Genomic DNA, 14,719 nt, shown 5'->3' with positions numbered 1-14,719 from the left:
ACATCTTATGTCGGATCGAAATCTGGTGACAATGAGTTTAAATACAGACCCTAAGGTCCCATGAAATATGATCCATTCCTAAAAATGAGATTTTTATCTTCTACCGAATAAAAAACAAAGACAAAATATCCCTTACCAACCCGAAAACTGCTGATGCCTTCCTTTGCTAATGTTCACCAGTTCCTCTGTACCCAAGCCTTGATAGCCTTGGGGGAAGGCCATAGCCTTGTAAATTGTCTGATGAGCCCTCTTTCAGCTAAGTTCATAGAGGATATGTAAGAATCTTCAATGGGCAGGGCGACTGTGGGGATGCTATCAAGTTTCTTTACGAACTTCCGCTGAGTTTCCCTTGCTGGGCGTTTACTACTGTCGCTGATCAACTTCCTGAAAGCAAGGATCTCTGGTAGAGGAGGCGAAGGAGAAGGGGCCTCGGGACCCCCTCCCAGGGCCATGGCGGTGATGGCAGATATTTTGCACCAGGGGTATGCATGCGCAGATGCGATAAGGAGTTTGTGATTCAAATTCAAATTTAATTTGATTAAGAGGTTTAAATTTAATAACTTTTTTTTAGTCCTTTGATTAAGAGGTTCAAATTTAATAGTCCTTTTTCTTCAAATTTAATAGCCTTTTATTTAGTTAAACCTCTAGTTCAAATTATATATATATATATATGAGTTCAAATTCAAATTTAATTTGATTAATAAAATGTTCAAATTCTTCTTATAGCTTATCATGCTTTTAATTAATTTAATCATAAAAAGATAAGCTTTCTTTTCTTCCTACTTGGTTGGTTTGGTCTTTATGTCTTTGTATATACCTCTTAATCAAAGGTTCTAATTTAATTTGATTAATAAGAGGTTTACGCTCTTCTTATAGCTAATCACACTTAATAGGTTCGAATTTAATTTGATTAATAAAAGGTTCAAGTTCTTTTTTATAGCTCATCATACCTTTAATTAATTTAACCATACCTCTAAATCAAAGGTTCAAATTTAATTTGATTAACATGAGGTTCAAGCCCTTCTTATATCTAATCATACCTAATAAGCTCAAATTTAATTTGATTACTAAGACATTCAAGCCCTTCTTATAGTTTATCATACCTCTAATTTAATCATACATTTTATTTCATACTTCTTAATGAGAGGTTAAATAGGTGTACTTAATAAGAGGTTCAAGCTAGCTAATCACACCTCTAATTTAATCATAACTTTGATTTTATACCTCTTAATTCAAGTTTAATATGATTAATAAGAGGTTCAAGCCCTTCTTCTAGCGCATTAATAATTTAATCAAATTGTTTGAGGTTCATATCTGATGTTCAAAGGTTTAAATTTAATCATACATCTTAATTAGAAGTTTAAATAGGTTCAAATGTAATTTGATTAATAAGAGGCTCAAGCCCTTCTTATAGCTAATCGTACCTCTAATTTAATCATACTTTTGATTTCATACTCTTAATCAAAGGTTAAAGAGGTTTGTTTAATAAGAGATTCAAATGCTTCTTATATCTAATCATACCTCTAATCTAATCATAAATTTGATTTCATACCTCTTAATTCAAATTTAATCTAATTAATAAGAGGTTCGAGCCCTTCTTCTAGTGCATTAACAATTTTGTCATATTGGTTGAGGTTCAAGCCCTATTGCATCAATAATTTAATCATATTGTTTGAGGTGAACCTTTTTCTACCGCATTAATAATTAAATCATATTGTTTGATGTTCAAATTGAGGTTCAAGCCCTCCTAGCGCAATAATAATTTTATCGCACCTCCTAATTTTATTGCTATTGTAGTGACCGCAGACTGCCCTCCTTTTCTCACACCTGTGACTGTAATTCACCCTTAAATCAGCCTTCTAAACTTCGGTTTAGTTTCCTTCTTCTTCGCTACACTAGAGGCTCCTTATGCTCGACTTCTCTCACCCTTTTCTCGGTTATATTCTTTGCTAATTTCAGAGGTAGTTTTTGCTTGTCGTTGGTTAAGTGGACAACCTCTATATATAGAGGATTGTCCCTCCTTTAGGCCGACTTGACTTTTCCACTTCGTTCTTGCTTCTTTGGTGATGTTGTTGCATGTAGAGGACTTGTGACTTTGATTGGAAGGATATCTTTGACTCTAATACATAAACATACATGGTGTAACATGCCTTTAAGGGTCTTCAACATTCTCTTTTGAATCTTTGACTTACCTATAGCACTTTGACATGTGCTAGACCTATTTCAATGAGCAAGAAACTCATTGATAAATATAACAAAAATAATATTTCTTTTCTTGTATAAATACAAATATCAAAATTAAATTTATGAAGACCGAACCTAGTTACACTTTCTTCAACACTCCCTCTTTACTAGGGAGGTATTCATAGATCATTACAAAGGGTTTGGCTATTTTTCAATCTTGAAGAATTCACATAAGGGAAATTGAATTGGAAATCCATCTATTATAGCATCATAGTAACCAGATTGTTTATAGCAAGGCCTTGACTAACAACTCTATCTCTCATAAGATCAAAGCACAATGTTGGTGAGACCAATGACTTATAGACACCTTAATCATTGTCTCTCAAGGTACATACCCACCTGGGTGTTCACTGAGTATGACCTTCTAGGACTATTCTTGTCTTGGGTTCCCAACCCTCAAGGAATATCGGTCCTCTTGCCTACTCTTATCTTGGATGCCCTACACATCCTCAAAGAGTATCAAATGCCAGATGATTACCCAATCCTTCCATTCTTTCTTCCCAAGTGAAGACAAGAATGTTGTGTCTATCTCTTCCTCTTAATTGAGGGAGACATGCCCAAGTTTCCTCTGACTAGTAACTTGATCAATCTCCTTTATAATTGGGAACTTGTTAGAACTCCCTCTTAGCTAGGGGCTTGTCCATTCATCAACAACTTCTTCTTCGTGGGTCCTTCAGTTGCTTGATCTCCTTCTTTCATTTGATGTCATGAAGTTTTTGTTTGAACTTCTTCTTGGTAGGGCACTGAATATCAGTCACTTTCCTTCTTGGCTCGTCATGTCATTGCTTCCTTCATGGAAAGTGGTCTTATTGATATATGTCAGGTTCTTTCGTCATCTAGCTACTCCTTTGTCATCTAAATATGCTTCAAAATATTTATCACGTAGATGCTTAGTTGTACTTGCTTGTTCCCATACTTCGATTTAGTCGCTATTCATAAATTCATCCTGATATTGCTTCAACATCAAATAATGCTTGGAAAACTTCTTCACCATGACATCGTTGTAGAGTTGAATCAGTTATCTGCACCTTAATGTCTCCAAGGCCTTCATAGGTGTCAAGGGTCCTTTAATATTTTTCTTCCTTTGTCAAAGTTGTCATGCCTTCTTTCAGGAGATGTCTTTAATGGATCTTGTCAGATAGTGATTCTTTGTGACCATGGTGTTCTTCACATGTTTGATCTCTTTCTTCATTTTCTTCTTCTTGGATTGATTAGTCAACCACCTTATACTCCTTATGGGAGCACTTCTTCATGTTGACCTTCTTTGTATTGTAGTACATGATTTCGAGCATGTCATTGGTGAAAGAGATCCCTTTATGTTTGATCATGTTTTAGACCTATTCCAATGACTCAATAATATGTATGATGACATGACTTAAACTTTGATGTATACATACCTCATCTTGATTCTGCTTTGATCGTATTGGCTTCATTTGATGATTCTTCTTGATTGGTGTAGCCTTTCTTGCTTCATCTTTTCTTGCCTGCATATCATCCTTTCTTGAATCCCATGAATGGGACTCCCAATGAGACATCTACTCTTATTTATCAACCTTATTTTGAAGATTATATTAGAGGATCTTGAAGACCCTTATCTTGCAAATGTTTCTTCCTTTTGATGATAGAGTCCTTTTAAGATTCTTAATCATGATCAATTATTCTTTCATTGTACTATAATAAGTATGCTCCTTCTATATGAATATCTTGAGCTATATCTACACCATGCTCCTATATTATTGAAGATGCTACTTAACCATGCATTCTATCGTATCTCTATATGCTCCTATGCTACTCAAAGCTTTGAAAGAAGACTTAATTAAAGAGGTTGACTTAGTCATAGTAGAGATTTGGAGGAGCTTCCTTCTTCTGCTTCTTGTATTCTTCTTTCACTTCTTGAGTTATGTGAGCTTCTTCCCTTTTTATGTTTTTGTTGTTGTCTGTTAGGCCCCTATACTACTAGTGTAACCCCTTATTGTTATTAGTACAACCCACTTATTATATTGATGTACCCATGTAGTGCCCATATTGTTACTATTGTGCCCCATAGAAGCCCACTATTGTTATTATTGTGCCCTTACTTTATTATTGTTATGTCGGCTCTGATTATGTTATGACCCTTAGACTCCTATATATAGAAAGAAGGTCTTTCCATTTGTCTCATCCAAAAATTGTTCATTCGTGTAATGTAAAGGAGGTTTCCCCCTCGAAGAGGCTGAATTCTAAGGCGTTGATCTCTCTTTTCTATCTTTTTGTGAGCTAGTTTCATAACATTTGGTATCAAAGCTTTGGATTCTAGGGTTTCGCTACTCCAAATAGGTCATCGTGGCATTTTCGCTATAACTTTTTTTCTGCGATGTTTTCAGAAGCTAAAAAAAAACCCATTTGAGAAGAAATCGCATTGAACATCTGATCCGAATTTCAAAGATTTTCGCTCTATATTCGCAGAGATATGATCTGAGGAAGTTGGTCTTTTTGAAGACTCCTGAATTAAATTCCAAACAGGTGACCTAGGGAAAATCGTCATAACTTTCTCTCTGAGCATCGGCTTGAAATTTTGTAAGAGGTTACAGAAAGAGGACGGACTTTAGTTTCTTATATATATTTTTTAGTGCCAAAGGTCGAAACAGTGACACGTGGCACTTCATACAAGTTTGCTCTTTTGGAAAGGTCTATAATCAGGTCATCTTGGGAGATTGTGCATAACTATTTCTTGGAGAATCCAATTTGGATCAGACTGGTGGCATTGGAAAGAGGACACATAGGGCTACTACTGGTCACAATTTCATAACTTAAAGATTCGAAAGTACAGATTTACAGTCGTTTCAAGATCAAGCTCCTAAAATCAAGAAAAAGCAAGATGAGGAAGTTTGATGGCAAGGATCCGGTAAATTGGATACTTCAGATGGAGAAATATTTTGATCTACATGGTGTACCAATATTACAAAAGGTATGTATTGCATCTTCATATTTAGAACCGAATCAATTTTTATGGTATGAAGGGCTTTGTTCTCATAAACAACTTGTTACGTGGTCAATTTTCACGGAGGAAATGATAGCACATTATGAGAATAAAAAGAGCAACACCTTCTTTAGAGCAACACCACAACAATTGGAAAGAGTAAAAGGGATTTGTGACATAGTGGAAAGCAAAATTATGGAAACCAGGGAGCATACCCCTCACAACTATAAATATGGAAGTGTTGTTTCTCCTAGCCTTCCACAACCTACAAGGGTTACACCACAACAATTGGAAGAAAAAAGAGAAAAAGGGCTTTGTTACAATTGTGATAGCAAATGCACTAAAGGTCATAAGTGTGCTGAGAAGAAATTATTTTACATAGAATATTAAGAGGAGGAAGAAAAGGATCAAGAAACATCAAAAGAAGAAGATATATGCCAGTACCCCACCCCAAAGAAAGAAGAAATTAATTAGACCATATCTTGTAAAGCATTGGCAAGAATTACCACTCCTCAAACTCTCAAGATAGAAGGACATATAAAGAAGAAAAAGGTGCAAGAAGTGAAAGATCACATCAAGAAAGAAAAAATGAATCCAACCATATCTTGTAATTCATTGGTCGAAATTATCACTCCTCAAATTATCAAGATAGAAGGACATATCAAGAAGAAAAATGTTCAAGAAGTGAAAGATCACATCGAGCATCAAGAAATGAATCCGACCATATCTTGTAAAGGATTGGAAGAAATTACCACTCCTCAAACTCTAGAGGTAGAAGGACATATCAAGAAGGAAAAGGTTCAAGCAGTTAAAGATCACATCGAGCATCAACAAGTTCTCCAACTTTTAAAGGATAACGCCACTTCAGTGCAAAATCAAACGAAACAACAGGTAGATCAACATCGTAGTGAAAAATGTTTTGATGTAGGTGATTGGGTATTTTTACTGCTACATCTCAAGCAAGCTATTTATGAGAAGGAAATGTTGGCAATACTACATGCACTTAAAAAATGGCGACGTTACCGAATAGGAAGAATCTTCAAGGATGAGGATGTGGAAGCATTGTTTTGTGCTATTTCTGTTATCCAACCAGATTGGATAAACGAAGCAGGGGATGAATGGAAGAAGGAAGAAGAAGTATGGCCACTTATTCAAAAGTTGCAAAAGATCCCAATTCAAACAATATTGCTAGAAATTGAAGAGGAAGGAAAAATCATATTGGAACCTGGGGCAGTCACAGAAACAAGAACCCGACAGCTACGAAATTGATCAATTTCGGAGTATCTCATCAAGTGGAAGAACTTACCCGCTGAATATTCCACATGGGAGGACAAGAATTTTATACAGAAGCATCAAGAACTACTCAAGCGTTGAGGACAACGCTTTTTGAAGGAGAGGGGCATGTTAGGCCCCTATACTACTAGTGTAACCCCTTATTGTTATTAGTACAACCCACTTATTATATTGATGTACCCATGTAGTGCCCATATTGTTACTATTGTGCCCCATAGAAGCCCACTATTGTTATTATTGTGCCCTTACTTTATTATTGTTATGTCGGCTCTAATTACTTTATTATTGTTCATTTGTGTAATGTAAAGGAGGTTGCCCCCTCGAAGAGGCTGAATTCTAAGGCATTGATCTCTCTTTTCTATCTTTTTGTGAGCTGGTTTCATAACATTGTCCTTCCTGAGTTTGGGACAATCCTTTTTGTAGTGTCCATATTCTTGGCATCCAAAGCACTAGACTTTGTACATATCTCTATTGCTTGTTCTTCATGGACCAAATTTGCCAAATTTCCCCTTTCTCTTGGCCATGGTAACAAATGCTTGCTCCTTTGATCCCACATCATCCTTTTCTTTGAGTCTAGTTTCCTCTATCTTGCATAGAGACCATAGTTCACTTAGTGGGGTAGCTTCTTTTTTAGCATATATGCTTGATGTGAAGTTGCCCCAACCCTCAGGTAGAGCATTGAGTACTACAAGTGTCATTTCTCTGTCATACATGACTTCTCCTATTTCTTGAAGTTGGTCTCTCATCTCAGATATATTCATGAAGTAGGGAGCTATTCCTTCTTTTGATATCTTCATTTTGTAGAGATATCACTTCTCTAGTTGTGCTTACCGAAAATAGGTTTATTAGTTTATCATAGATTTCTTTTGATGTTTCAAATTTGGAGAAATAAGTAACGAGAGAGTCCTTGATAGATTCTATTATAATCCTTTGAGCTCTTGTCTCATACTTATTGTACTTGGCTAAGGCTTGAGTTTGTTCCTTAGCAGGGATAGTGATATTCCCTTTGATGAGGTCTAGAAATTCATTCTACTTGAGAAGTAAATCAATCTTCTTCTTCCATGCAAGGAAGTTAGTGGTCCCAACCAATTTGTTTCTTTCCTTGCAAAAATACATTGAGGTATATTCAGGAGGGGACATATACTTACTTGATAGAGTTTTGTGATGTAGTAGTCTTGCTTTCTTCTTGAAGACTTGATGGCTTGCCTTCCTGGATCTTCAAATTGCTTCCTTCAAATAGACTTGCTTGATGATGAGATTTTCTTGGAGAGTAAGAATTGACTTGTAGTTCTTCTTCCCTTGAAGATGGTGTAGCTTGATGTAGGTCCTTCTTTGACTTGATCTTCTTGTAGGTGTCTTTCTATGAAAGGCTTCTTGCTTTGTAGTCCTTGATGAATAGTAGATCATGGTAGACCTTCTTGTCCTTGATGTGTTTGAGACTTCTTGGATTAATGTTTCAACCTTGTAATTGTTCCTGAGATGTCCTTCCTTGATGAGTCACCTTATGAGTGTTCTTGAGATGTCCTTTCCTTGATGTGTCACCTTAGCTCTGATACCATGTTGAAGAATCTATGGCAATTAGATATAGTAGGATCCTTTTAGAATTGATAAAAATTTGTGAATAAATTTTCTAATTTAACTTGTAGGCTTTATATTCTTCTCTTATTATTATTGTTTGTGTGTTTACTTCATCAAAATGCTATCAAAACACAATAAACAAGAACATAATATATTGGCTCTCTGCTAGGGTAAAACCTCTCTCTCTTAGAGAGAAAAACCATTTCGTAAATTTCTCTTACTGAAGCTTTTATTGATCAATGCCAAACCCTATACCCTTGATAAGAATATCCTCCAAGCACAAGTCAAGTCCTTCCTTCTTCCGACACTTTGTTTCTCGACACTTCGTCCTCCTCCTTCTTCTTAAAATTGGCGATAGACCTTGTTATGTGAGCTCTAGAAGAGATCCTTAGTGAGGTTTTTCACTTATGGAGATGTATTCCTTCTCTTGACCAATCGAGCACCTTCTTGATGTGTAGTTGCAGACTTGATATGACAGCACTGCAGCCCTAGTTTCTCGCACGTGTGGGAGGTTTCGTTGTGTATTTGACTCATTTTACCTTTTCTTGGGAGAGCCTCTTCTTCACTTGAGTAGGATGCCTTATAGGCCTAAGTTTCTAACGCAAACAAAGAGAAATATATGACTGTGATATTGTTGTTGTAGTGACCGCAGACTGCCCTCTTTTTCTCACACGTGTAACTATAATTCACCCTTAAATCAGCCTACTAAACTTTGATGTAGTTTCCTTCTTCTTCGTTTCACTAGAGGCTCCTTATGTTCGACTTATCTCACCATTTTCTCAGCTATCTTCTTCGTTGATTCAGAGGTAGTTGTTGCTTTTCATTGGAGGAGTGGACAACCTCTATATATAGAGGATTCTCCCTCCTTTAGGCTGACTTGAGGCTGACTTGAGGACTTAAGGCCGACTTGACTTTTCCACTTCGTTTTTGCTTCTTTGGTGATGTCATTGCATGGAGGGGACTTGTGACTTTGCTTTGAAGGATATATTTAACTCTAATACATAAATATACATGGTGTAACATGCCCTTAAGGGTATTCAACATTTTCTTTTGACTCTTTGACTTACATATGGCACTTTGACATGTGTTAGACCTATTTCAATGAGCAAGAAACTCATTGATAAATTTAACAAAAATAATATTTATTTTCTTGTATAAATACAAATATCAAAATTACATCTATGAAGACCGAACCTAGTTACACTTTCTTCAACATTAGGGGGGCAGACTTTCACTCATGTCAAATTCTCTCGGTCTTGGGCATTAACATGTTTCCTTATGTCTAAGGAAGACAAGCTCTTAGCAATAGTTTTTGGGCACGTGGTATTGATAAGCTATGGTAATGTAACAAAGAATATTTATAAGTTAATAATATCCATGGTAAAGTTGGGGTGAATATTCAAGGTTAAGAATATTATTATATTGTAAGTTTATTGTAAGTATTAAGTTTTTATTTGCTTATTAGTCCACCAGGTCTTGGATAGACGGTGATTGGGTGTGATTTTAAGGCACTCCTCCTTATTAAGTCATAGGTTCAATTCCCTGCCCTATTCCAGTGTTATTCTTGGACATGACTATGATGTAGCCTTACGAAACAAAAACAAAAAATATTATAATAGTAATTTAAATATAAAAAAGCCCCGAGGGTTAGCTCAATTGCATGAGGTCTCATTGCTAAAGCACCTTGCTATTGGGAGGTCATCGGTTCAATTCTCCTTTATGCCTTTGGGGTTAGGCTCATATTAGTTTGGCTGGGGGTGTGGTCCCTTCAAGTGGACCTACCCTGATTTTCCACTGGGAAAGAAAAGAAAAAGTGTTTATTAATTAAATTGAATATGGTTATGGAAACCATACTCAATGGATCTTAATTTATAACTTCTATTTACACCACTACAACATAAATTTAAAAGTAACTAAAGTAATATATATGTTATATTGTAATTTTGATTTTATTAATAAAATTATGAACAAATTTTTTAGACAAAGGAAAATCATAATATACATAAAAAATTAAAATAAAAAACATATAAATAGTAATTATAAATTAAGACCATTTTACCATATAAATTAAAATAATGATTCCATAATCATATTTGAATTTAATTAATAAGCACATAAAAACTTAATAATTATGATAAACTTATAATAGAACAAGATTCTTAACCATGGATATTCACCCTTACTTTATCATAGATATTATTAACTTAATGAGCTTTGTCACAATACAATGGATTATAAATACCACATGCCCGAAATCCATGACTCATTTCACAATCAAAATATTCTATAAATATCTTATTTTAATTTGATTTTGCAACACTTTTTAATTAAATATAAAAGTACAAAGGTTGTAATTGTCTTTGAGATATATCTAAACCCCCTATCCTCACTACTATTAAAAATATTTCATGGATATTTCATAGAGATTAAATCAAAATTTTAATAAAATTAAAAATGAGAAAACTTTCAAATAGAGAGATGTGAAATTTATATAATATAAATAATATTATTAAGAATTAGTATGTATCCATCTTAATCAAGCATCTACCAAGCAATGTGTTGTAGCTCCTAGAGAAAACCCATGGGTTAAGGAGAGGCCAGTGCCTAGGACATCTTAGTCTCTCTTGAAGATAATTCATTGTTGCTCAAGAGATAAATGAAAAATGATTTTAAATCTGGTTCAATTATATTTCACAGAGGTAGATTCAAACATACATAAACAATATAGATCATCCAAAAAACAAATTTCCAAGTCAGGTAGCCTACACACAGTAAATGCAACTCAATTTTTCATTGCAGTAAAGATGGGAAGGGGAAAAATAAGGAAGGAATTCAGCACAGAGGGTTGGACAAACCCAAAATCCTAAGCAATAAATCCCAGTAGAACCATGAGAGAATAAGAAAATGGAGTGTAGAAATTATGGAGCTCATTTTAAGGTTTCTAGCTCAATATTTCATAGCTACTTTTTGCTACAGTATAACATAGTAAATTTGCAATCTCACAGGTACTGTTTGCTACAATATAACATAAGTAAATCCATGATTTATGAGTGAATCCAGTAGCTACAACTTACACAATTTATGAGGAAGAGAAACACATATGAAGTAACATACAGAGAAATAAAACATTCTACACATTACTATGCTTGGAATCACCAGATCTTCTTCATTAATATTAAAAAATGGAGTCCATATCACAAGTTCAAACTATTGAAATTTGTATAACGATTACCACCTCAGGAACAAGAAATTGAACCAAAACTTGGAACCTCTCTCTCTACAAATAGAACTCAGAATATCTCAAAAGACAAAATTCAGACCTTTGAGAAGAGAATTTTGGAACCTTTCTAATGAGTTTCCTCTTTCCTTATATAGGGAGATGAAGCTCAAACAACAATTACAAAATATACAAAATGCTCTAACTGTCTAAACTACCAGTTGTTTGAGGGTGCAAATATTCTAGTTGTACTAATGACTACAAAACAGATCTGATTCTTTTCTTGAAAATGAAAAAAATGACAAAATAACAAAACATGAAAAATGTAAGGTGTCCTGATCGACATGACAAAATATCTCTAATGCTGATTTCCCTCATTTCCTCTGATCAAGCCATGCCTTTTCCACGGTATCCCTCTGCGGTTATTGGCCAATTCGCCTATCACTTTCTCCCTTTAACAACTTGAAAATTCCTCTTTTTGGAGCTGGACATGGTCGAGTGTGGTGGATTTATAAGTTCTTTGTATCTTAGCTTCTCACGCATCCACCCCTTTATTGCTTCAATGGTACACTATCGGGGCCCAATACATCCTGTAATATAGCATAGTGCAACCTCAGAGTCGCGACTCATTGTAACTTTCTTTAAAATGACATTATGAAAATACAAAGTTTTGATGCCTTCATCCCTTTTTTTGTTAGCTCCCTTCCTTGTTTTCCTCCATGGGACCACTACTTGGGACCATCGGTGTAATACTTGAGTGCTACAATATCATAGCCTTCCTTCATCGTAACTTTCTTTAGATAATTGTTACAAATTCATAGAGTTCTGATGACTTTACCCCCTTTTGAACTTGGCCCCTTTATTGTTTATCAACCATAGGACCATTGCATGTAACCATTGGTATATCTCTTAGGGGTTGCAGTATCAGAGCTTTCATCCATCGTAACTCCATTTCAAACAAACATTACAAAATCATATCATCCTAATTCTCTTAGCCCCTTTTCTATTAGCATCCTTATCGCAACTCTGCCATGGGATTGCGTGTCATTACCAGTGGCTTGGTGCTTGAATGTAAAGGCCTTTGGGCTCTTGTCGAGGGCCTATTTCCCGTTGTAATTTCTCTTTCACCCCTAGTTCCTTTAAGTCTCCCACAACCATGAGCCATTAGCGCATCAAAGCTACTTTCCATGGAAGTTCTTCAAAATTGATTTATAACAGAGTTACAAAATCCCCTGCCTCTGATTTTATCCATTATACTTAGGTGTTAAACCTTCTCTCCGCTCTAGGTTCTTTGTATTTCTCATGACCACGGGCTAGTACTCATTGGAACCCCTCTCATCGAAACTTTTCAAAAAAAAATTATGAAGGATTTTTGATATTTCCAACCTCCGATAGGATGACCTCTAAGGTGACATCATGATGATGTCATCATTTCCATGTGACACAACCGAATTGGTGACACTTGTCACCCAAATTTCCCCATTTAGCCCTCAAAATTCCAAAATTGACTACCACGTGTCCACCATATGACCACGTCATGCTAACGTCATCTGCCTCGTCAGCTTCTCAGAGCCAATTATATGTTTCCATGTGACCTTAGGAGGAGAGAGAAAAGGGTCCCTCTGTCTTTTGGTTTTTTGTGGTTTCCTTTATATTTTCCCTTCTCCGGAACTTTGGCACTTTCAAAGGAATTGCATTTCTTAAGTAGTTATGAAAGTCCAATGCTCAAAAGTTCTAAAATGGTTGACCCTCTGAACTTTGGGTTTCGATGTGTTGAGCTTTCTCTGAAATCAGGATCCAGATCGTCGACCTTCCCCTTTTGATTTCAACTTTGAATTTTTGTTTGCTTTTTTTTCGGAAACCGATATCCCGATTATGCTGCATTCTAATACTTCCTATATCGAGCCTCGATGGTCAGCCATCCCTTGTGGCTTTCGGACTTAGGCTTTCCCTTTTTGGCTCTCCCTTTAGATTTCAGATTTCGGTTCTTCCTTTTTGGCTTTCCAAGACTACACCCATCCTTTTCTATAGCGGGGATAAAAATAGGATCGTTTAACATAATCGCAAGAGGGTATGAAAGGTGACAACATTGGTTCCAATTTAGGACAATGTATTTGTAGGAAATGCATTGAGAACCTGCAGATTAATGCCTTCTATCCATTAGGCATGGAGTCATTTTATTCAAATACATAAAAAAGAAAAAAGAAAACTATTAAGAACTTAAAGCATTACAAATATGTACAATGGCTCACCGGTATATACAGTGGGTTAAAAGGGATCTCTTTAATGTTGGAAATAAAACTTGAGAAATTTTCCATTCACAGGCAATTTAAGCACCTTACCATCCAACTTTTCTAGTAGGAAAGTGGTGTCTCTTTTGGCTTCATATATCTTGAAAGGCCCAAACCACAAGGGATCAAACTTCCTATGTTTTCCTTTGTCCTCCCTCCTAACATCCCATCTGAGCAGCAAATCTCTGGATATAAGGATATGTCCCTTGCCCTTCTGTCAAAAATATCCTTCATCTTTTCCTGATATTTAATCAAATTCCAAGTTACCCCCTAGGTTTCTTGAAGTCCTACTAGTTGATTGATTCTCTTGGTCAGAGAATTTGGCTCTTCCTCAACATCCTATAAAATCTTAGCCACTTGCATGGTTGGTTGGACAAGGAAAATTGTAGCCTTACCATACACCAATTCAAAAGGAGACTTCCCAGTTGATCTCTTGGTAGTGACTATGTTCGCCCATAAAGAAAACTTCGGTTGTGAGCCCCAATTTTTCTAATTTTCTGATATGGTCCTTTTCAGGATCCTCACTAGAGTTTTATTTGAAGACTCAACTAGTCCATTCCCCTGTGGGTAGTAGGTGGTGGAGTGCCCCACGGTGATGTTGTACTTTTGGTAGAAACCAAGAAACTTGGTAGACTTAAACACCTGAGCATTTTTAGTGACAATCTTCCTTGGACAACCAAATCTAGCAAGGATATTCTCCTCCATAAACTTGATGACCACGACATCGGTGGCATTTCTATCTAGGATTGCATCCACCTATTTTATGAAATAATTTGTGGTTGTGAGTATCCATTTGTGCTGACCATTGGATGGAAAATGTATTTCTCCAATGATGTCTAGGCCCCACTGTCTAAAAGGCTCTTCTACAAAAACAAGGATCAAGGGGAGGGGTCACAGCCTCTATTTCTCAGCAAAAATCTGACATTTCTCGCAGGATCTGACATAAGCATGAACCTCACCAAACAACTTGGGCTAATATAAACCTGCTTTAAGGATCTTATGGGTTATGGATCTCCATCTGTAATATCCTCCAAAGACACAATTATGAAATTCATCAATCACCTTATGAATCTCTTCTTCTACCAGGCATAAAATAAAAATCCCCACTGGGTCCTTCTAGTACAACTGGCCATTTGA

The sequence above is a fragment of the Pinus tabuliformis genome, chromosome J (assembly GCF_031772625.1).
Source record: "Pinus tabuliformis cultivar Carrire ecotype Pingquan chromosome J, CPIR1, whole genome shotgun sequence".
Lineage (NCBI taxonomy): Eukaryota > Viridiplantae > Streptophyta > Pinopsida > Pinales > Pinaceae > Pinus > Pinus tabuliformis.
This window is presented reverse-complemented; position numbering follows the sequence as displayed.